Raw genomic sequence first — 26084 nt, forward strand, 5'->3', positions numbered from 1 at the left:
TTTTTTTGCGGTACGCGGGCCTCTCACTGCTGTGGCCTCCCCCGCCAAGAAGCACAGGCTCCGGATGCGCAGGCCCAGCGGCCACGGCCCACGGACCCAGCCGCCCCGCGGCATGTGGGATCCTCCCGGACCAGGGCACGAACCTGCGTCCCCTGCATCGGCAGGCGGACTCTCAACCACTGCGCCACCAGGGAAGCCCCTGACATCCCTTTTTAGGTCGTGCCCAGCTAGAGAGTGAATCAAAAAAATAAATAGCCAATTTTAATTTCCCTGGAAACACTGATTTTACTTTCCAGTGGAATAATATGCTATATTAAAATACGTTAGACAAGAAAGCACAATTAGTAGCAATTGTTTCTTCAAATTTGTTTATAAGAGGAAAAATTCATTCAGAATTGATGATGGTTTTTTGTATACATTTATAATATATATAACTACATATATTTGTAATATTTTATGATTTTATTTCACTTACATCCTTAGAAATGAGAATCAAAACAAGCATTACTTCACCTGTTAGAAATTTCTAATTCAATGAGTATTGAATGAATATATTGCAGAGAATCAAATATAAAGTCCCTACTCTCAAAGAGCTTGAAATCTAAAAAGGGAAAATGACAAGTATACAAAAAAATAACTATAATGACAAGCAGAAAGAGGTAAGTCAATTTTAAACAGGACAGAACCCTAGGAAGTTTCCATATAGGGAGAAATCACATTCTACTGTGTGGAGAACAGGGAAGGTAACAAGAGGTGGGTGGATTTGGGCTTGTAATCTAGTGTTAAGATTAGTATGATGAGGGATACATGCAGGGTTTTATGTAAGCATATTGCAGGGAGCCTGACAAATATTTCTTCCATGATGTCTTTTCTGGCTGTCCATTACTGAATATGATTTCTGTGCATTTGAGCAGAGTATAGAGTGCATGAATAGAAATAGGGAAGAGAAGGCTTTTGGGCTCAACATGAAGCCCTTTGATTGGTGATTTTATTAAATGTTGAAATAGTATTGAAGATTTTTTAAAAAATCAAAACTGACGTAATCAGGACTGATCTGGAAACACTGTTTATGAAGGGGAAATATAAGGGAAGATGAACTGGAAGCAGAGAAATAAGTGCAATGATTCAGGTAAACAGCCTTCAACTTAGGTACTGGAAGTGAGAACGGAGCGAAGGAGTTGGGGACATGGTATTACAAAGCAGAAATGACAAGTAGAGCAATTATTGAGTAGTGGAGGGAGAGGAACAACTAAAAAAATCAACTCTAGTTTTCAGGCCTGAGTGAAAAGAAACTCATCATGCCATATACCAAAATAAGCACTAGAGGGAAGAAAGCCAGTTTGTGCAGAGCCTACAGTGAGTTCAGGTTTAGTGATTATGTTTGACAGGTTGGTGAGACTTCCAGATGCAATTCTTGAAAAGTAAATAGGAAATGTGGGGCATGAGTTACCCAAGGCAAAGGTGAGAATTAATAACTAGTCTGGTGTGGACAACAGGCAATAAGGCATGAGCACTGGGCAGTTAGAATAGCTACTGGTTGTAAGTAGCTGGTATTAGTGAAGACCATTGGAAGGTCCACCCTGCCCGAATAGAAAAGTAATTGAATCCACCCTGTGAGAAAGTATACAACAAAGAGGGTTGGGAGGAAGCCTTGGGGGAATATTTACATAAGAAGCTGTTAGAAGTATAGCCAAACAAAAGTCCAGGGAGGAAATTGTTGGAAGAGGAGGAAATGAAATTCAATAGACATACTCAATGCCTTTAGCTTCTGTGCATATGTAGTTTAAAAGATACCATCGTTCATTGTCTCTCATCTCTATTTGATTTATGTATGTGACTTGTTTCCAAACTACACCGGAAGAATTTGAAGAAAAGTAACCTATCTTCTATCTAGGTATTCCTCGTAGTGTTTTAGATGCTTCTGGATGTGGAAGATTTAAATTTTGAATTAGCCAATTAAGTTTACGTATCATTTTAACACATTATATCACTTGTCTAGCATACCCCACATACCACAATAATGTGGGGTAAGCTAGACAAATGCAAGAGATTCCATTTTACAGATAAAACTCAGAGAGGTTAAGTGATTTGGCTAATGTCTTTGACTTAATTAATGGAGGATTCAGGGCTTCATCCTGGGTCTACTGGTTCATTGTTAAGTGTTCTTTTCTAAATACCCTACTGGTTTACATTCTACTTCTATTCTCCTGCTTACCTCGGGTAATCCAAATTTTCCTGGTACCTACCCTATGGTCATCTTCACAATTCTCCTCCCAATACGGCAGAAACAGTCCCAACTGCCATGTCATACAGTAGGCAGCTCTTCCAGGGAATTAAGCGTATGCATTCTTCCCTTTAAACTATACCAAGTTCAGATAATCTTCTGGGAAAATAGGTTTCTTTTATGTTTGTTTTTGTTTTATTGTATTTATTTTTTTATCATAGTGTACACTAGAGGTGTCCAATTCTTTTGCCCACTGTGCATAACAGATGATATATATCAGCATTAAAACCAAGTAAACACATCTGCTAGGATAGTAGTTACTTCAGTTGGAGCAGGCAAAAGGCCACTGAGGATTAATATTGCCCTCAAACAACCTATTAATGAATTTGAGGCTACAAGACCTTTCTGAATCCCCAGCTCTTACTCTGTTTACTATGCTTGGCTCTTCTTTTCTGAAGACTGTCAAAAGCATTTGGATTGATCTTGTATTATAGGAAGCATATCCCTTTCAGCTTAGGTATTACCATCAGAATCATACCTGGAAATAGACCTCACTTTGAGTTCAAGATTCCTGAAATGACAATTACACCAGCCTTGACTCACTGCATCTTTAGGAGTCTACTGTCCACAAAGACACATTTCAAAGTTTTTAGTTGAGGCCACCATTTTTCTGGTAGGCTCACAGAGCTTGAAAGTGAAATCTTTAGAGCCAGGCTTAGAAAATAAACATTTAAACATATTTTGCTCTCTTTGTACACCCACAGGCTTATTTATAGGATTATGAATGTCACATATACATATATTTACACCTAAATGGGCATGTCCATGCTGTAGTTGATGTTTACTGTACATGCCTCCATAAAATGCACCACCATAAAATGGAACTATAACACATTTGCTGAATCACCATTTTCATATTCTGATTTAATGCCTGAATATACTGCTTATAACAATACTTTTTTTATGTAACCCTGGAATGATGAGCAAGATGGTGTTTTGCAGAGAGCTCCCCATGTTATCCAAATTACAGAATTTTTTAGTTGGAAGCCAATAGATGTCATTTATGTCATTTTACAGATAAGGAAACAAGTCTTGAGGGTAAGCTTGGGGTTCTGGCCCAACCTCAAGCTAACTGTGGCAGAACCAAGATTGGGACCCTGTTTCATCCACTCCTGAGACCAACACTCTATCAGTAAAAACTGGTTTTAAGCAATGGGGTCATATGATTGAAACAGCTTTAAATTAGATACTGGAGATAGCTTTTCTGGACAAAAAAACTTTTCTGTGCTAATCCTTCTCAAAAGGAATTTGGTTATTACAACATCAAGTCGCTTTTACTGTCATTCTAACAGTTAAATTTATTGAACATTTATTTTGTGCCCAAAATTCTACTAAGCACTTTGCATAGATTGTCCCCTTTAATCATCATAAAAATCCTAAGGGGTTATACTATTATGATAGAACAGAGGCTTAGAGAATTCAATTTCCTAGGATCCCACAGCTGGTGATGGGGATCCAGGATCAAACAGAAGATCATCTATTTTAAAGGTACTCCCCTTAACTACTACAGTATAAAAACACTAATAGGCATGCACATTAAAAATTTCAAGTTTCCAGTGAATTCAGTCAAGTATTTACAAAGAGACATTCCCATAGAAAAGATGCAGAAAAGATAATATGGAGCCATAAAACAGCATTAGGGTAAAATTAAATGCTATTTCTATGTTCATGAGATAGCTTTGCAGTAAGGACTAAAGAGATAATTTCCTATCATTTAAACACATTAGGTCTGTTAGACTCCACTTTTGACTACTCACCTACAAAGAAACAAAAGAAAGAAAACAGAACCATAAGGTTAAGGATTGGACAGGCACATAAACAACTAGAGAATAAGGTCTAAAGTCTTCATTTCTGTAGTTTAGTGGTTGGTATGCTTGCCTCACAAAAGCTGTATCTCCTGTCTATAACTGGTAGAAAATATCTTGTTCCTCTGCCTCCATGGCTCTCTTTCATTTTTTATTTATCTTTCGAGGTATGTTCAAACAGCGTCTGTGGAGCCCTTCTAAACATCTCCACCTACACCTAGACCTGCCATGTGGCAGACAGAAAAAAATAATAATTTAGAACCTCCTCTCTTTTCATGTAGCATGTCACCTGTGTTTCTATTACACAACACATAGCACACAAAATTTTTATTGGCTTATATACACATTTGCCTCCCCAGGAGACTATAAACTGTCCAAAAGTAGGAACATATCTTATTCAACTCTGATACTCAGTCCCTAGCATAGTACTTCCCACAGAGTAGTTGTTCACATTAAACTTTTTTGGATGAGTTAATTAAGTAGAATTATTTTGTATTTACTAGAACAAAATCATTTCCCCAAGATTATAATTACAACCTCTGAATTTCTTTGGTACAACATCTGTTCCTGACTTTAATCCATGCTCCATCAGAACTCCAGACACACATATGTAACTCAAGTCCAAGCCAATCTAAAGAATTTGCAGAGCGATTGACTCATAAGTGAGCACATGACCTAAGCTGGTCCAATCAGAGTGAATGTCAGGACTTTCTAGGGAGTTCCTATTGGGTGGGGGGGGGGGTTCCAAAATGGGTCTCTATATGTTTACATCATTTAAACACATTAGGTCTGTTAGACTCCACTTTTGACTACTCACCTACAAAGAAACAAAAGAAAGAAAACAGAACCATAAGGTTAAGGATTGGACAGGCACATAAACAACTAGAGAATAAGGTCTAAAGTCTTCATTTCTGTAGTTTAGTGGTTGGTATGCTTGCCTCACAAAAGCTGTATCTCCTGTCTATAACTGGTAGAAAATATCTTGTTCCTCTGCCTCCATGGCTCTCTTTCATTTTTTATTTATCTTTCGAGGTATGTTCAAACAGCGTCTGTGGAGCCCTTCTAAACATCTCCACCTACACCTAGACCTGCCATGTGGCAGACAGAAAAAAATAATAATTTAGAACCTCCTCTCTTTTCATGTAGCATGTCACCTGTGTTTCTATTACACAACACATAGCACACAAAATTTTTATTGGCTTATATACACATTTGCCTCCCCAGGAGACTATAAACTGTCCAAAAGTAGGAACATATCTTATTCAACTCTGATACTCAGTCCCTAGCATAGTACTTCCCACAGAGTAGTTGTTCACATTAAACTTTTTTGGATGAGTTAATTAAGTAGAATTATTTTGTATTTACTAGAACAAAATCATTTCCCCAAGATTATAATTACAACCTCTGAATTTCTTTGGTACAACATCTGTTCCTGACTTTAATCCATGCTCCATCAGAACTCCAGACACACATATGTAACTCAAGTCCAAGCCAATCTAAAGAATTTGCAGAGCGATTGACTCATAAGTGAGCACATGACCTAAGCTGGTCCAATCAGAGTGAATGTCAGGACTTTCTAGGGAGTTCCTATTGGGTGGGGGGGGGGGTTCCAATATGGCTCTCTATAGCTTTACATTTCCTACTCGAGAGAAGAAAACAGAGCTGAGAAATGGAAAGAAACAGCTCTCTATCAATTTCACTTAAGTTCCTGGACTCAGTCATTTCTGAATCCATCACAACAATCCTGGACTTTCTCAATTTTAAAATAAAAGTTCATTTTACTTTAAGTTAAATTTTCTACCACTTTTAAAAGCAAAAAAAAGAAAACCCCACAAACCCACATCCAAATAACACAATTTATTCAGAATATCTCAGCATCATGCAGGTTGAAGAAAAGGACAAGAGAAACAGAATACATACAGTCTTAAATAGTTCTTCTATCAATAGCTAATTTTTTTCCAAGCTCCCCCAGAAAGTTCAATGCTAAAAAAAGGAGTAAAGGAAAGAGAGGAGTAAAACAGAACAGCTTTCATTTGATGGAAAAAGCCCCAAATTTCTTACTCCAGGGTCTTAAATCACCAACAACTGTAATCCAGCATTACTCAGGGTTTCATTGCTCTCTAATCCCTTCATCACCTTGGGATTCCTCTGCAGCCACCATTTTTAATGTCTAACAACCAAGTTTGGTGGTGACATGTAAAGTGCCAGCTGACAGGGAGACTCAGGAGTCTCAAAAATAAAGGCTACCTACACAGACATGTCTATATGGCATTTCTCATTGGTGAAATGGTTTGTTAGCAAGATTCAGGGCAGATTCAGCAAAATAACTGAATTTTTAATCAGCTATAACTTCTCTTCTCCTACTTCCTGGTTACATTGAACGTGGGCCTATTATTGCTTTATGTATCAGTTTCCTGGTACCACAAACTGGGTGGCTTAAAACAATAGAAATTTATTGTCTCAGGCTTATGAAAGCTAGAAGTCCAAAATCAAGATGTTGGCAGGATTGATTCTGTCTGGGGGCTATGAGGGAAAATCTGTTCCATACCTCTCTCCTAGCTTCTGGTGGTTTGCTGGCAATATTTAGCCTTCCCTGGCTGATATCTGCCTTTATGTTCACATAGTTTTCTTTTGTGTATGTGTCTGTGTCCAAATTGCCCATTTTATAAGAATATCATTTGTACCGGATTAGGAGCCCACTCTACTCCAGAATGACCTCACCCTAATTCATTATATCTGCAACAACCTTATTTCCAAATAAGTTCTCACTCTGAGGTACTAGGGGTTAGAACTTCAGCATATCAATTTGTGGGGTGTGGAAACAATACAACCTATAACACTCTGGCATCAGCAATGTTCTCGTCTTCAAGACAGAAACTTACAGACCATTATATCTAATGCAATAATGCTAAAGAATAAGAGTTTATTAAAACTAGTTTAGGAATCCAGGTCTGTTAACATAATTTTGAGAAAATTTTTAAAAAGAAGAAAGGTAAATAAATCCAATGACAAGTGAAGTATTATGAAGGTTACAGCTGAGTCATCCAGAGTGCAACAAAACACACACACACACACACACACACACACACACACAAAGTTTTATATTTAATAGATGAAGAACACGGGAAGAAGGTTTATCACACAGAGTATGGCAACAAATTAGATTCTGCAGTTGGAATTATTGTGTTTTGAATAAAATAAGAAAATTAATATTTGGAGTGAAGGTCTGTAGCTTCTCGGTTTTTTTTTTTTTTTTAACATTTTTGCTTTATTTTTTAAGATGGGAGTTTGATTAAAGCAAGGAAAATTGTGATCCAATCCCAAGAGACCTTTCTTGATGAGGACTTGGGATGACTTATCTTTCTTGGACAACTTTCCAAGGAAGAAGACACTGGTCAGGGGAATTTAAAGTAAGGAACTGGGTCAGCTGGTTTTCCTTTCTTTCTGTTAAAATGACTAGGATTTCTAATAGATGTTTCTACTTCCAATTCACTGCCTTTAAGAAAATTGCCTTGAGAAATAAACAGATTCAAATTCCTTCACAAAACTAGTTGGGTTTATATCCCACTAAACATGGCGATTTGCAGAAGACCAGACTGAAATGGTTTTCATTAACAGGCGGTAATCACATCCCTGAAACTCTCTGACACTTACTCAGACCACGCTCTTCGCACCACAATTCTTAATCTGAGCAGGCGGAGAGAGTCAGAAATTGGCCTCACTTGCTTTAAGCTACATATTTTTGACTCTGTGCTACATGAACCACACAAATATTGTGAGAATTAAAACTCACACATACCTATTAAAATTCTTGAAAATGGCATCAGTACCTATTGTTACTATAAAACTATTGTTTACTATAGTTTATAAAAATGTTTAACAGAAAATAGAGAAGATCACAGAAACATATTAATTTAACTAACATCTACCAAGCAGACTGTATCTGAGAGCACTCTGCCGGCAGTGGTGAAGAATCAAAGACGAATAAAACCTAATCCCTGAACACTATAGCATAAAAAGGAAACAGCCTGATTCTCTCTTCCCTTCTGTTGTGATGAAGAAGGCATCTTCCTGAAATACGCTAACTTTAAGTGAATCATTCAATAAGTTTTAGCAAGTGAATACAATCATGAAATCCAAATCCCAACAAAAATATATGGCATTTCCATCATCTCAGAAAAGTTCCCCATGCTCCTTATTAGTCAATCCTATCCCTGTCACTCTTAGAGGCAACCCCTGTTCTAATTATTTTTCACCATGATTAATTTTGCCTGCTTTAGAATTTCAGATAAATGAAATCATATAGCATATACTCTTTTGGGTAAGTCTTCTTTTACTCAGCATATTGTTTTTGAGATTCATGGTGTTTGAATGTATCAGTTCCTTTCTTTTTAATGCTGAAATTGAATATACAAATGCCAGTTTTGTTTAAGCATCAGCACGTGTGTGTGTGTGTGTGTGTGTGTGTGTGTTTAAGTCACTTTCCTGTTGATGGATACCCAGATTGTTTTCACTTTGGGGCTATTATGGACAAAGATGCTGTGAATACTCTTGTGCAAGTCTTTTTGTGGAATATATTATCATTTCTCTTGGGTAAATATCTAGAAGCAGAATTGATGGAAATAGTAGATGTTTGTTCAGTCTTATATGAAACTAAATTTTGTTTCCAAAGTGGTGGTGGTAACATTTTATTCTCACACTGTTAACATATGAGAGTCCTAGTTACTCCAGATTCTCATCAACATTTGGAGTTGTCCATCTTTTAAAACTTTACCCATTCTGGTGGGTGTGTAGCAGTATCTCAGTGGTTTAACTTACATTTCCCTGATGACTAATAATGTTGAGCACATCTTTGTGTACCAAATGGCAATTCATATGTTCATACTGTTGCTTACTTTTCATTTAGTTATCTATTTATTACCGAGTTTCAGGGGTTCTTTCTATATTCTGGATATAAGTGTTTTGTCAGGTATGTATTTTGTCAGTATTTTATCCCAATCTGTGGCTTGCTTTTTTATTTTCTTAACGGTGTTGCTGTATTTTCAAATATTTGGAAATTTCCTAGATAACTCACTGTCTTTGACTTCTAATTTAATTCCATGGTTTTTAGGTAATATAGTCACTGGTATTTCAGTGAATGTGCCACATGCACTTGAAAAGAATGTATATCCTGAACTTCTTGAGGGTAATGTTCTAAATATGTTACTTGAATCAAAGTGTTTCATAGTGTTATTCAGATCTTCTCACCTTTACTGAATCTTTTGACTCACTGTTTTTTCAGTTACTGAGAGGGAGTGTGAAATCTCCAAGTGTATTTGTCTATTTCTCTCTTTAACTCTGTCAAATTTTGCTTCACATATTTTGATATTCTGCATACATATTAGGACTGTTATGTCTTGCCAATGAATTGACCCTTTTATCATTTAAAACTGTCTTGCTTTGTGGCTGGTCATGCACTACGGTAATGAGGTTTATTTTATCTTACCGTAATATACCTAGTCTAGCCTTCTTTATGATTAGTGTTTGCAAGGCCTATCTTTTTCCATTCTTTTACTTTCAACTGACCTATGTCTTCATATTCAGTATACAATTCTTACAGAAAACACAGTCCAGTCTTGCTTTTTTTATTCAGCTTGATAATGTATGTCTTTAACGGGCATGTTTAGTCCATCAGCATTTAATGTAATTATTGATATGGTTGGATTTAGGCCAACTATTTTGCTATTTGTTTTCTGCTTGCCCCATCGTTTATTTTCCCCCTTCTGTCCCTCCTTTCTTTCCTTCTTTTGGCTTGAATACTTTCTAAAATTCTATCTCAATTTCTCTATTGGCTTTTTAGCTAATTCCTCTTTTCATTATTGTTTTTTAGTGTTTCCTCTAGAGATTGAAATTTACATCTTTAACATTCCACAGTCTAACTAGAGTTAATATTGTGCTATTTTTTGTAAAATGAAAGATCCACAAATCATATGACTTTGCTCCTCATTTTTATAAGTTGTCCTATACATTATGTCTATGTACATTATACAGCCCACAGTACAATGTTATACTTTCAGTTTAAATAGTATCTGAATTTTGAGCCATTAGGAGAAATATAAAATATAGTGTTTTTTTAACTTACATATTTACTATTCAGAGTGATCTCCATTCTTTTCTGAACATTCAAGTTTCATCTAGGATTATTTCTCTTCAGCCAGAACTTCCTTCAGTATTTCTTTTAGTGTAGGTCTGCAGCTAACGAATATGTATATTTATATATTTTTACTTATCACAAAATGCTGTTATTTCTCCTTCATTCTGGAGTGATATTTTTCTTGGATATAAATTTCTGGGTGACAGATTTTTCTTCTCTTAGAACTTTAAATACATTGTTCTTCCATCTTCCTAACACCATTGTTTCTGATGAGAATTTAGCAATAATCTTTCATTGTTCTCTTGTATATAATGCATCATTTTTCTCTGTACTTTTAAAGACTTTCTCTTCATCTTTGTTTTTCAGTAATTTGACAATAATGTGTCAAATGAAGTTTGCTTTTGTCCTCCTTGGGGTTTGCTAACGAGTTTTTTGAAGAATTTAATTTCTGCCTTTAATCTAATTTTGGAAATATTTTTTTCTTGCCCCATTCTCTCTACCCTGTACCCCTAAGGCTCTAATTTACACATGTGTTAGACCTCTCCATATTGCTCCATAAATCTCTGAGTCCCTTCTCATCATTTTTCAATCTTTTTTCCCTCTGTTTTTCAACTTTATCATCACCAGCTCTTTCTTCTGTCATCTTAAATAGGGTATTAAAGGTATCCAGTAAATTTTTTACTTTAGATATTGTATTTTTTTAATCCTCAAATTTCCATTTAATTCTTTTTATAGTTCATAGTTTTCTGCTGAGATTTGCTAGCTTTTCAATCTTTATGACCTTATTTTCCCTTACATCTATAGTTATAATAGCTACTTGAAAATGTTTGCTAATTCCAAATTCTGGGTCATCTTGGGTCAGTCTCCATTGATTGTATTTTCTCTTGATTATGAGCCATGTTTTCCAGTTTTTTTATATATTGTACTTTGGGTTATATCCCAAATATTGTCAACGATTTGTTGTAGAGACTCTGGATTCTACTATGCTCTTATGAAGAGAATTTATTTTGTTTTGTTTTATCAGGCTGCTAATTTACTGAATTCAAACTCCACACACTGTCCCCAGACCCTGAAATCTCTATTCTGTTATTTTAGCCTAGCTAGTAAGATTGGAGTTTGTCCCACACATGCATGGTTCATAGCCAGACAATTGGAGTTTATATGCAGTACAGCACATAGTAAGGCTCAATATATGTTTTGAAATTAATAAATAAAGGAGACTAAATCACACATGAGGCAGCAGAGTCAGGCAGAACTTAGTTCAAATTCCTCCTCTGCACTTTTTTTGTTGCTTGATCTTGGGAAAATCACTCAATCTCTCTGTTGTAGGTTCTCTTCCTTCAAATGAAGAGAATAAAAACTACTTCTCAAGCTTAAGTTGGAGATTGGATTAATTAGGTAGTGTTTGGCATATCAACATGTGAGGGCTCTCATTATTATTCCAAGGTTGGTTGAGAAAAGTTTCATGAGAAGGGTGTACTGTCGAGCTTTTCAAAGGAGGCAGCAACAATTTTCGTTGGAGGGGAGAATTTTTGGAGAGATTTAGTATTTGAGGTAGGCCTTGAGGGATGGAAATTATTTAATTCAAAATATTTACTTACAGCTTTTCAAATTTATATATTTTGTCCTTATGCATCTCTATAAGTACATATGTGTATATGTGTACATATTTATATCTATGTTTTCTATAGATGTAACTATAGAGATATATATTGATCTAGATATCTATACATCTCTCTCTCTATATATGTATATAGCTCTATAGGTATAGGTAGTATATACATAGATATATGTATATATGCATATATGTATATAGAGAGATCTATAGATAGAGATGCAGTTATGGATTTAGATTAGATATATCTATGGATATATAGAGATAAGATAGAAATACACATATACATTTAATAATATAAACAAAGAATCAAAATATCATTTAAATGTAGGTCAAGGACAAAGTCAAAAGCCTGAATATAGGACTTTTGCAAAGCTAAAGATGATGAGGAAAGTCATGAAACGTTTGAGCACTTTCCAGAATTATTATACTCCCTCTGTCAGAGATGAGCTAAAATCAGAATTCGCATTGTGTCTGACACTTGAAATTTGGATACAAACTTCCTTGTTTCAAAGAATTACAAAATCTGTGCCTCGGAGCTGAGTTTTTGCTCTCTGGAGCTAATCTGATTGTGGCTTCAGATGATGCTTGAAATTCCACTGGTATTGCAAAAGGGATGGTCTATATAAAATATGCAGGCCTTCTTCCTCTGTCATGTCAGATTACACCTTGACAACGTTCTCGGTGGTCTGGTAAGCCATGGTATACTGATATAAGAGATTACTGACCATTTTAAGGCCGTGAACAGGGAATATCAGGGAACTGATATTTTAGGGTTCTGAGTTCTCGCCCTGACTCAGCTACTTGCTGTGCAAACTTACCCAAGTGAAACAACATCCCTTGCTCATTTCCGTCTAGTTAAAACGGGGAGCAGGGAGCGGGGGCACTCTCATTTCCCTTCTAAATAATATTTACAGAAATGAATTTGTGAACAGTCTACAAGAAGAATAGGCACTACCATGCTGAAATTTACTTATGATCATGTGGTGCTTTTGGAATTTTTTTCTAAATTGTATCACATCTAGTAACAAGGCTAAAAAATTCTAACCACATCATTTTAAAAAAATAACGTGTAATTATTAAAATAAATACTAAATCAAGCATATCCTCAGTTAGTGACCAATAAATTCATTAAAATAGTTGTAATCAGCAACAAGGAGCAAATTGCTGTTTTTAAGTTGAAAGAAATCTAAACTTGTTCACATAGTAGCAGTTGTATACTGTCAAAAATACAATTTCTTGGGCTTCCCTGGTGGCACAGTCGTTAAGAATCCGCCTGCTAATGCAAGGGACACGGGTTCGAGCCCTGGTCTGGGAAGATCCCACATGCCGCGGAGCTCTAGAGCCTTAGAGCCACAGATACTGAAGCCCACGTGCCTAGAGCTTGTGCTCTGCAACAAGAGAAACCACTGCAATGAGAAGCCCACGCACAGCAATGAAGACCCAATGCAGCCATAAATAAATAAATAAATTTTAAAAAATAAAAAGGGAAATCTCTTAAAAAAATACAGTTTCTGAAATATAAAATGTGTTTGCTTTTATACATAGATCCAGTAATTTTTCTTGACAATTTTAATTTGTTTCTTTTTGATAATCTCTCTCTTTTGGAAAGTGATGCTTAAGGATCAGAAATAACCTCTATTAAAGTATTTTCTTTCAGTTCTAGGACTTGGTGTGAGTTACTTTCTTAATCGCGATCATCTTGCAATCTAAGCCTGAATTGTTCTACTATTTTTATCGCAACACTAATCAGTTCTATTTTTAGAGTTAATTGCAATGAAGAGTGATTTGAAAATGTTATCAATGATCCTGATTGCAAAATAAAATTGCAAATTGTTTGCAGAGCTGAGTTTAAAAACAGGCTTCTCTCTACTGTGCCAGGAATGATCACTACCTCTTCAGACATCCCTCGTGCTGCTGTCACTGGAGAATAATTCATGACTCTGGGACTCTCGTCCCGGAATTTGTCATTGCCTAGCCATTTGACCTTGAGCATGTCAACTATTAACCTTTTCGTGTCGTGATTTTCTTCACCTGTAATAACAAGGTAATACCTGTCTTGTCTAAGTCACAGGTTTATCATGAAGATATAATAACTTACTGTTTGTGAAAATGCTGTGTAAATCATAAAGAGCTATAGAAGGTATTTTTATTATCTTGGTTTAGCTTTAAAAAGATATTCTGAAGAAACAGTATCACAAACAAGTCTTTTATAGAACCACTAAGTCTGAGGAAGTTCACATGAAAGTAAATGTATTGCAAGCACTAATTCAAGTCCACGGTATAAGCTTAGTGGTAAAGAGTTGGGCTTTAAAGTCAGAAAGGATATTGTTCAAGTCGCAGTTCTTTCTTTTATTGACTCTTTGACCTTGAACAAATCAGAAATTTACTTGAGTCTTCAACTTAGGAGTAAAATGCGTATAATACCTACTTGATAACCTATTAATTAGGATAGGCTAGGACAGGTGATGGTATGCTATTTCAAAATTTTAGTGGCCTATACAACAAAGGTTTGTTTGCCCTTTCACTCATGCTGTATGTCTTTTGTGGGTCATTTGAGGAGCTCTGCTCCACTTCTTTTCACTCTGGAACCTTTTTGGATAGAATAGCTACCACGTGAAATTTTGTTGATAATTAGGGCAGAGGGAAAGTGAGAGCAGGTAATTGTATACTGACTTGGCTATAACTGCATATATTTAACAAACCAAAGTCACATGACCACACCCAACTTCAAGGGGGCAGAGAAGTGTAATCCTATCATAGACCTTGGAGAACTGGAAATATTTGAAGGACAGCCTTAATTATTGTCACAACCAAGTTGTTATAAAATTATATAAATATGAAATGCTTATCACAATGCCTGGACTCAATAATATTTTAGTAGGGTGTACTTTTATCTCAGTTACCTTGTGTTTACACACAGAAATAATTTTGAGATTTCCATCAGCTACACTTAAAATACATTGACCGGTGCAGCAGAAAGCTGGAGAATCTAACAGAAACTTGAGTGTCTAGGTTATTTTGTAATAAGGAAAAATAATTTCTCTCCCCCTTAAATATTTGCTTTTCTCCCTTAAAAAATAATCACAAAGAGAAATATTGTGAGTGTGAAAATATTATATGATATTGCAAAGCAGTTTGAGCTTTTAAGAAGTCCCGGTGTGATATGAACTGAATCTATTTTTTTATTGAGAGATAGCCCAGAGGTATCATTCCTGATGCTTCAAAGAAGGGATGAAACTTGCAAATAGATCCTGCTTTTAAAATGACTTTGAGGTTCTTTCCCTGGAAGCCCTCTGACTGTTCTTTCATTCTGCATGGAGACTGTGATGCAGGTTGACTCTCTGTGATCCCCAAAATATCCCAGCTTCTAATCCTGATGACAGTTACAGATAAGCAAGTCAAAGGGAGAAAAATGAAAAACAAAGGCACTCATGGAGTGACTAGCATAGTTCCTGGGCATGTACTACACGCACTGGCAATTTCTTTTTAGTTAGATGGTTGGCATATTACCTCTTTAGTTTACATTTAGTCCTTCAGTTGTCCATTTTTCTGAAACCTGGTGCCAATTATTCAGGTTATATAAGAATAAATATAAGAATTATATAAGAATAAATATCTAGGCTCTGTAATTTTTTACGTCAAATGTAAGAGTATCCTGTACAAAATCACAAATGTATAGATTAGTTATATCATATAAAATAATGAATTTATGGAACCACAATGCCCACAAAAGAAGAAATGAGTCATACTTATTTGGTAGCGGCTACTCCCATCCCTCATCCCCCTACCCGCCTCTGCACAGCTCCAGCACAGGCTCAAAAATGTTCATTAAAAAATGAATAACGATGTTTAATGCCCACTCAGGTAGCTGGGTGGTTATGTATGAAACGCTAGACAAGCTTCCTGAATATGGTGCTCCAGATTGAGGTGGCAGCAAGTAGGTAGTATTCTTAACCGGCGTAGAATCAGGACTTATAAAAGAATGGTTGTGATAATCAGTTCCAGCGAGCGTCTTCATATTTTCTAGCCTACCAGCCCCATGACCAGATGTGTTTAACTATGGGCCTCTTTAGACACATGCACTGGTTTCGGGGCAGCAACTCTCCGTTGCTTTGGAAAGTACTATTTTGGGGGCGTGGGCACAATTAAATATTCAGTTTTATGCAGGTGTTCCATCTCTGACAGGCTTTTCTTTTCTCAGCGCCTCCACCCCCCACCTTGTTTCTGTTCTTTTTATTTTTGTAAGTCTATTTGTTGAAGTAGAATTCTGGCCCGGAGAGGCGCAGCATTTGTCAGTGGGAGAAGCTGTGGGTGGGAACAAATGTATTTTTCGAGTCACTGCCTTACTCTGCATTCAGAGCATGACTCCTGCTGTCAGGATGGATACCTGTGAGTATTCTTCCCTGAGGGGCAAGCTTTGATACTTAATTTATGGACGAGCTCAGCCTGATTTTAGAAAATACCTGGCGATGTAAGACTAAGAATCAAGGAAAAAGATCCAGTTCTCACAGTAGCTGCTTGCTAATTAATCCCAGTGATTAACCACCTGAGAGAATCATCTCAGAATAGCTGTACTGGGCAGTATCTTTTTTCTATCGTTTTTCCCTCTATCGTTGGCTATCCACAAGCAGGAGAAGACAGAGGATATTTGGAAGTGAATATTTTGACAGTTTTAGAACAATAATCAAGGCTGTAGTGACTTCACTGAGTTTCGCTTTGGTGAACTGTATCTTTCCAAGAGGAGCAAGATGGCCTTTCTTTTCATTTGCAGCCTTGTTTTCACTTTGAAATAGTTCAGCTTGGGATATCCTCAGATGTATGCATAAAGCCATATAAAAGATTTTCATAAAACCCAAACTCTGGAGGCAACATAATCAATTCTGGATAGCATAATCCATTTCTTTATAAAGTATGTACCCCGATAAGGACTGAAAAATTTACAATTAATGCTTTCATCCTATCGACAAAATCTGAATTAGTGCATTTTACATTATCTAAAGTATGTAATAATTTATTAAGTAGTCTAAAGGGTTCTACTGTATGTGTGTTTGTATATATGCATATTTACAAATAAAGCATTCAAAAATGTACTGAACACCTACTATATGTCAAGCATTATATTTACACACAAACTCCAATGTCTTTATGTATAACATTGTACATTCATATATTTGTCTTAAAACTAATGATGAATGTGTTGGCTAAAATGGTCATAGAATGAACTTTATTGTTCAATAATTATGAGATGCCATAAAATTCTAACACTCAGAGATCTCTGATAGCATTTCACTATAGGTCACTCTAGGTATTTCTCTCTACATATACATATATAGAAAATTTTCAAAAATGGGATCTACAGACCTTTTGGAAATGTAGTATGATTTTAAAAGCCTAAGTATGAATTTTTATAATAGCATTACTTTTTTTTTTTTCTGGTACGCGGGCCTCTCACTGTGTGGCCCCTCCCGTTGCGGAGCGCAGGCTCACGGGCCCAGCCGCTCCGCGGCATGTGGGATCCTCCCGGACCGGGGCACGAACCCATGTCCCCTGCATCGGCAGGCGGACTCTCAACCACTGTGCCACCAGGGAAGCCCGCATTACATTTTTATTATCATTACTCTGCAGATGTTTACTCTTAGTGGTCTTGACCTCTAAAAGGTCAAGTCTACAGGTATTCCCTTTGAAAGGAACTGCCCTGAGGTTCATCATCCAACAGTCCATTAATTCCTCTGTGGTAGAGTAGGAAGATGGTAGAAGCTCAGAAATTCTCCTACTAACTAGACATATGACCTTCAACAAACATTACCCTTCCCTGGAATTCATTATGTGTATTCATTCAATGAGGGAATTAGAATAAATGACTCCTGAATCTTAATGACTTCATCTAATCTCTCTAGGGAGGTCAAGGCTTCCTCTCAGATACTCACACCATACCCCGCGGTCTGCTAAGATGGGTCCTAGGACAAAGAGGCTCAAAAGAACTCACTTTCATTCTTTCACTCAACAGAAGTTTACTAAGCTCAGCTTCTGTGCTAGGTATTTAAGATATAGGAGTAAGCAAGCAGATATGATTCCCTATCTAACAAACTGTATATTCTGGATACTTAAAACTTCCTCTCATCTAGATTTGAAGGTAATTCAGAAATTCTGGGGGCTCATATTTTGAATATCAGGACAAGAGATCAAATAGGCAGGATTCAGAGTTAAAGCCTAGCTAATAAAGAAAATCCATTTGTTTGGCTTGTTTTCTGTGTATCACTCAGTTTCTGATCTCTTGTGGTTGCTGATGAGATAGCGTTCAAGGGTTTAGAGATCCTGAATCTGGTCATGTGCCAACATAGTTCTTTGCAACTCTTAAAGTCTGTCATATTTTGCTAGGCCTAATGTACCATGAGTTTTTGGTTGTTAGGTACTTGTTCGAAATCATGATACCAGTCAGCATTTCCAGCACCTGGCACATTGTGAGGGCTTAATATATGTTTATTAAATGAATTAATTACTCAGGTAGGTAGGTACTCTTCTCAAAATGCTAAATCCACACACTGGAACACAAAGGTTAGAGGCAGGGGTTCACTTCATCTACCTAGACCTTAGCTAGAAGATACCAATTGCATCCTAGGTATGCAGAAATTGAAGGCAAATCAGAAAAGGGAAAATGGCCAAAGATTACTGTTCCTTTGCCTTCTAAATCCGGTGCTTTCTCATCATCCATTGAACTGATGGTGAGTGTTCCTGGAGTTGAGGATAGAGCAAGGACATTAGAGAATCAGCAAGTTCAGTGCTGTTTCTTTATTGATGCAGTCATTTTTATTGAGAGCCTGTTATGTCTTGAGTATGTTCTACATTCTGCAAATTAAGAAGGAATATATGTTTTCCAATCCCACCCAATTAGATCTTTATACAAAAATAATCCTAACAAATCTCAGTTTAGAATGAGGATAGAATAAGAATGTTATCCCCAAAATCTTTTCTAGGAAGTTAAACACATTTGTGAAATCACATCACTATTTTCAGTATTATCATCTGCAACAAGGGTGTTCTGGTCCTTTATCTCATTGCTATGCTTGTTCTTGGTGCTCTGTTTTTCCAGACCAGTCCCCCCTACCAAAAAAAAAAAACCAAAAAACAAAAACAAACAAACAAACAAACTATATATATATATAATGGAGAAAAAATATCAGTAAGGTGAAATTGCTGCAGTATTTTTCTTCTCAACTGTCTGAATTTCGTTTCTTTACCTGTGTTTCAGTTGCCTAGGAAAACTTAGTAGGGTACCATTTGATTGGCTGTCATCCTGGACTTATCATGAGAGTTCTGAGCATAGAGTTAAAGTGGCATAGCCCCAGATAAGTTGTTTCGAAGCTATAACAATGCATCTCTGTGCTTATTTGCAAGCAGATGCAAACTATACTGAGTTTGAGGTGTCATCATGTTACAGGAAGAACTGTGCATGGAATTTTTTTTTTTTTTTAACATCTTTTTTGGGGTATAATTGCTTTACAATGGTGTGTTAGTTTCTGCTTTATAACAGAGTGAGTCAGTTATACATATATATATGTTCCCATATCTCTTCCCTCTTTGTCTCCCTCCCTCCCACCCTCCCTATCCCACCCCTCCAGGCAGCCACAAAGAACCGAGCCGGTATCCCTGTGCCATGCGGCTGCTTCCCACTGGCTATCTACCTTACGTTTGTTAGTATATATATGTCCATGTCTCTCTCTCGCCCTAACACACCTCACCCTTCCCCCTCCCCATATCCTCAAGTCTGTTCTCCAGTAGGTCTCTGTCTTTATTCCTGTTTTACCCCTAGGTTCTTCATAACATTTCTTTTTTCTTAAATTCCTTATATATGTGTTAGCATACGGTATTTGTCCTTCTCCTTCTGACTTACTTCACTCTGTATGACAGCTCTAGATCTATCCACCTCATTACAAATAGCTCAATTTCGTTTCTTTTTATGGCTGAGTAATATTCCATTGTATATATGTGCCACATCTTCTTTATCCATTCATCCGACGACGGGCACTTAGGTTGTTTCCATCTCCGGGCTATTGTAAATAGAGCTGCAATGAACATTTTGGTACATGACTCTTTCTGAATTCTGGTTTCCTCAGGGTATATACCTAGTAGTGGGATTGCTGGGTCATATGGTAGTTCTATTTGTAGTTTTTTAAGGAACCTCCATACTGTTCTCCATAGTGGCTGAACCAATTCACATTCCCACCAGCAGTGCAAGAGTGTTCCCTTTTCTCCACACCCTCTCCAGCATTTATTGTTTCTAGATTTTTTGATGATGGCCATTCTGACTGGTGTGAGATGATATCTCATTGTAGTTTTGATTTGCATTTCTCTAATGATTAATGATGTTGAGCATTCTTTCATGTGTTTGTTGGCAGTCTGTATATCTTCTTTGGAGAAATGTCTATTTAGGTCTTCTGCCCATTTTTGGATTGGGTTGTTTATTTTTTTGTTATTGAGCTGCATGAGCTGCCTGTAAATTTTAGAGATTAATCCTTTGTCAGTTGATTCATTTGCAAATATTTTCTCCCATTCTGAGGGCTGTCTTTTGGTCTTGTTTATGGTTTCCTTTGCTGTGCAAAAGCTTTGAAGTTTCATTAGGTCCCATTTGTTTATTTTTGTTTTTATCTCCATTACTCTAGGAGATGGGTCAAGAAGGATCTTGCTGTGATTTATGTCATAGAGTGTTCTGCCTATGTTTTCCTCTAAGAGTTTGATAGTTTCTGGCCTTACATTTAGGTCTTTAATCCATTTTGAGCTTATTTTTGTGTATGGTGTTAGGGAGTGATCTAATCTCATACTTTTACATGTACCTATCCAATTTTCCCAGCACCACTTATTGAAGAGGCTGTCCTTTCTCCACTGTATATTCCTGCCACCTTTATCAAAGATAAGGTGACCATATGTGCATGGGTTTATCTCTGGGCTTTCTATCCTATTCCATTGATCTATCTTTCTGTTTTTGTGCCAGTACCATACTGTCTTGATTACTGTAGCTTTGTAGTATAGTCTGAAGTCAGGCAGCCTGATTCCTCCAGCTCCATTTTTTGTTCTCAAGATTGCTTTGGCTATTCGGGGTCTTTTGTGTTTCCATACAAATTGTGAAATTTTTTGTTCTAGTTCTGTGAAAAATGCCAGTGGTAGTTTGATAGGGATTGCATTGAATCTATAGATTGCTTTGGGAAGTAGAGTCATTTTCACAATGTTGATTCTTCCAATCCAAGAACATGGTATATCTCTCCATCTGTTTGTATCATCTTTAATTTCTTTCATCAGTGTCTTATAATTTTCTGCATACAGGTCTTTTGTCTCCTTAGGTAGGTTTATTCCTAGATATTTTATTCTTTTTGTTGCAATGGTAAATGGGAGTGTTTTCTTGATTTCACTTTCAGATTTTTCATCATTAGTATATAGGAATGCCAGAGATTTCTGTGCATTAATTTTGTATCCTGCTACTTTACCAAATTCATTGATTAGCTCTAGTAGTTTTCTGGTAGCATCTTTAGGATTCTCTATGTAGAGTATCATGTCATCTGCAAACAGTGACAGCTTTACTTCTTCTTTTCCGATTTGGATTCCTTTTATTTCCTTTTCTTCTCTGATTGCTGTGGCTAAAACTTCCAAAACTATGTTGAATAAGAGTGGTGAGAGTGGGCAACCTTGTCTTGTTCCTGACCTTAGTGGAAATGCTTTCAGTTTTTCGCCATTGAGGATGATGTTGGCTGTGGGCTTGTCATATACGGCCTTTATTATATTGAGGAAAGTTCCCTCTACACCTACTTTCTGCAGGGTTTTTATCATAAATGGGTGTTGAATTTTGTCAAAAGCTTTCTCTGCATCTATTGAGATGATCATATGGTTTTTCTCCTTCAATTTGTTAATATGGTTAATCACATTGATAGATTTGCGTATATTGAAGAATCCTTGCATTCCTGGAATAAACCCCACTTGATCATGGTGTATGATCCTTTTAATGTGCTGTTGGATTCTGTTTGCTAGTATTTTGTTGAGGATTTTTGCATCTATGTTCATCAGTGATATTGGCCTGTAGTTTTCTTTCTTTGTGACATCCTTGTCTGGTTTTGGTATCAAGGTGATGGTGGCCTCGTAGAATGAGTTTGGGAGTGTTCCTCCCTCTGCTATATTTTGGAAGAGTTTGAGAAGAATAGGTGTTAGCTCTTCTCTAAATGTTTGATAGAATTCGCCTGTGAAGCCATCTGGTCCTGGGCTTTTGTTTGTTGGAAGATTTTTAATCACAGTTTCAATTTCAGTGTTTGTGATTGGTCTGTTCATATTTTCTATTTCTTCCTGATTCAGTCTTGGCAGTTTGTGCATTTCTAAGAATTTGTCCATTTCTTCCAGATTGTCCATTTTATTGGCATAGAGTTGCTTGTAGTAATCCCTCATGATTTTTTGTATTTCTGCAGTGTCAGTTGTTACTTCTCCTTTTTCATTTCTGATTCTATTGATTTGAGTCTTCTCCCTTATTTTCTTGATGAGTCTGGCTAATGGTTTATCAATTTTGTTAATCTTCTCAAAGAACCAGCTTTTAGTTTTATTGATCTTTGCTATTGTTTCCTTCATTTCTTTTTCATTTATTTCTGATCTGATTTTTATGATTTCTTTCCTTCTGCTAACTCTGGGGTTTTTTTGTTCTTCTTTCTCTAATTGCTTGAGGTGCAAGGTTAGGTTGTTTATTCGAGATGTTTCCTGCTTCTTAAGGTGGGCTTGTATTGCTATAAACTTCCCTCTTAGAACTGCTTTTGCTGCATCCCATAGGTTTTGGGTCGTTGTATCTCCATTGTCATTTGTTTCTAGGTATTTTTTAATTTCCTCTTTGATTTCTTCAGTGATCACTTCGTTACTAAGTAGTGTATTGTTTAGCCTCCATGTGTTTGTATTTTTTACTGCTCTTTTCCTATAATTGATATCTAATCTCATGGCGTTGTGGTCGGAAAAGATACTTGATATAATTTCAATTTTCTTAAATTTACCAAGGCTTGATTTGTGACCCAAGATATGATCTATCCTGGAGAATGTTCCATGAGCACTTGAGAAAAATGTGTATTCTGTTGTTTTTGGATGGAGTGTCCTATAAATATCAATTAAGTCCATCCTGTTTAATGTATCATTTAAAGCTTGTGTTTCCTTATTTATTTTCATTTTGGATGATCTGTCCATTGGTGAAAGTGGGGTGTTGAAGTCCCCTACTATGAATGTGTTACTGTCGATTTCCCCTTTTATGGCTGCTAGTTTTTGCCTTATGTATTGAGGTGCTCCTATGTTGGGTGCATAAATATTTACAATTGTTATATCTTCTTCTTGGATCGATCCCTTAATCATTATGTAGTGTCCTTCTTTGTCTCTTCTGATAGTCCTTATTTTAAAGTCTATTTTGTCTGATATGAGAATTGCTACTCCAGCTTTCTTTTGGTTTCCATTTGCATGGAATATCTTTTTCCATCCCCTTACTTTCAGTCTGTATGTGTCTCTAGGTCTGAAGTGGGTCTCTTGTAGACAGCATATATATGGGTCTTGTTTTTGTATCCATTCAGCCAATCTGTGTCTTTTGGTGGGAGCATTTAGTCCATTTACATTTAAGGTAATTATCGATATGTATGTTCCTATTCCCATTTTCTAAATTGTTTTGGGTTCGTTATTATAGGACTTTTCCTTCTCTTGTGTTTTTGTCTAGAGAAGTTCCTTTAGCATTTGTTGTAAAGCTGGTTTGGTGGTGCTGAACTCTCTCAGCTTTTGCTTGTCTGTAAAGGTTTTAATTTCTCCATCAAATCTGAATGAGATCCTTGCTGGGTAGAGTAATCTTGGTTGCAGGTTTTTCTCCTTCATCACTTTCAGTATGTCCTGCCACTCCCTTCTGGCTTGTAGAGTTTCTGCTGAGAGATCAGCTGTTAACCTTATGGGGATTCCCTTGTGTGTTATTTGTTGTTTTTCCCTTGCTGCTTTTAATATGCTTTCTTTGTATTTAGTTTTTGACAGTTTGATTAATATGTGTCTTGGCGTATTTCTCCTTGAATTTATCCTGTATGGGACTCTCTGTGCTTCCTGGACTTGATTAACGATTTCCTTTCCCATATTAGGGAAGTTTTCAACTATAATCTCTTCAAATATTTTCTCAGTCCCTTTCTTTTTCTCTTCTTCTTCTGGAACCCCTATAATTCGAATGTTGGTGCGTTTAATGTTGTCCCAGAGGTCTCTGAGACTGTCCTCAGTTCTTTTCATTCTTTTTTCTTTATTCTGCTCTGCAGTAGTTATTTCCACTATTTTATCTTCCAGGTCACTTATCCGTTCTTCTGCCTCATTTATTCTGCTATTGATCCCATCTAGAGTATTTTTCATTTCATTTATTGTGTTGTTCATCATTGTCTGTTTCATCTTTATTTCTTCTAGGTCCTTGTTAACTGCTTCTTGCATTTTGTCCATTCTATTTCCAAGATTTTGGATCATCTTTACTATCATTATTCTGAACTCTTTTTCAGGTAGACTGCCTATTTCCTCTTCATTTGTTAGGTCTGGTGGGTTTTTATCCTGCTCCTTCATCTGCTGTGTGTTTTTCTGTCTTCTCATTTTGCTTATCTTACTGTGATTGGGTTCACCTTTTTGCAGGCTGCAAGTTCGTAGCTCCCGTTGTTTTTGATGTCTGTCTCCAGTGGCTAAGGTTGGTTCAGTGCGTTGTGTAGGCTTCCTGGTGGAGGGGACTAGTGGCTGTGTTGTGGTGTATGAGGCTAGATCTTGTCTCTCTAGTGGGCAGGTCCACGTCTGGTGGTGTGTTTTGGGGTGTCTGTGGACTTATTATGATTTTAGGCAGCCTCTCTGCTAGTGGGTGGGGTTGTGTTCCTGTTTTGCTATATGGTTGGCATAGGTTGTCCAGCACTGTAGCTTGCTGGTCGTTGAGCGAAGCTGGGTGCTGGTGTTGAGATGGAGATCTCTGGGAGATTTTCGCCGTTTGATATTATGTGGGGCTGGGAGGTCTCTTCTTGACGAGTGTTCTGAAGTTGGCTCTCCCACCTCAGAGGCAGAGTCCTGACTCCTGGCTGGAGCAGCAAGAGCCTTTCATCCACTCGGCTCAGAATAAAAGGGAGAGAAAGTAGAGAGAATTAGTATAAGTAGGAGGAAATAGGAAAGAAAGAAAGAAAGAAAGAAAGAGAGGAGGGAAGGAAGGAAGGAGGGAAGGAAGAAAGAAAGAAAGAAGAAAAGAAAGGAAGAAGGCAAGAAGGAAAGAAAGGAGGGAGGGAGGGAGGAGGGAAGGAAGGAAGGAATGAGGGAAGGAAGGAAAAAATACAGAAAGAAAGAAGATACAGTAAAATAAAATAAAGTATAATAAAGTTATTGAATTAAAAAAATAATTATTTAGAGGAAAAAAAAAAGGGAAGGATAGAACCTTAGGACAAATGGTGGAAGCAAAGTTATAGAGACAAAATCTTACATAGAAGCATACACATATACCCTCACAAAAAGAGGTAAAGTGGAAAAAATCATAAAACTTGCTCTCCAAGTCCACCTCCTCAATTTGGGACGATTCGTTGTCTCAAAAAGGGAAGGAAGGAAGGAAAGATAGAAAGAAGGTAAAGTATAACAGAGTTCTTTAAATTAAAATTAATTATTAAGAAAAAAATTAAAAAAAAAAATGGTCGGATAGAACGCTGGGACAAATGGTGGAAGCAAACCTATACAGACAAGATCTCACACAGAAGCATACACATACACATTCACAAAAAGAGGAAAAGGGGAAAAAATCATAGATCTTGCTCTAGAAGTCCGCCTCCTCAATTTGGGATGATTCGCTGTCTATTCATGTATTCCACAGAGGCAGGGTACATCAAATTGATTGTGTAGCTTTAATCCGCTGTTTCTGAGGCTGCTGGGAGAGATTTCCCTTTTTCTTCTTTGTTCTCACAGCTCACAGGGGCTCAGCTTTCGACTTGGCCCTGCCTCTGCGTGTAGGTCGCTGGAGGGCGTCTGCTTTTTGCTCAGACAGGACGGCGTTAAAGGAGCCGCTGACTCGGGGGCTCTGGCGCTCTCAGGCCGGGGGCAGGGAGGGGCACGGAGTGCGGAGCGGTCCTGCGGCGGCAGAAGTCGGCGTGACGTTGCCCCAGCCTGAGGCCCGCCGTGTGTTCTCCCTGAGAAATTGTCCCTGGATCCCGGGAACCTGGCAGTGGCGGGCTGCACAGGCTCCCCGGAAGAGGGGTGGGGGCAGTGACCTGTGCT

The sequence above is a fragment of the Lipotes vexillifer genome, unplaced genomic scaffold (genome assembly GCF_000442215.2).
Source record: "Lipotes vexillifer unplaced genomic scaffold, Lipotes_vexillifer_v1.1 scaffold95, whole genome shotgun sequence".
NCBI classification, from domain to species: Eukaryota; Metazoa; Chordata; class Mammalia; order Artiodactyla; family Lipotidae; genus Lipotes; species Lipotes vexillifer.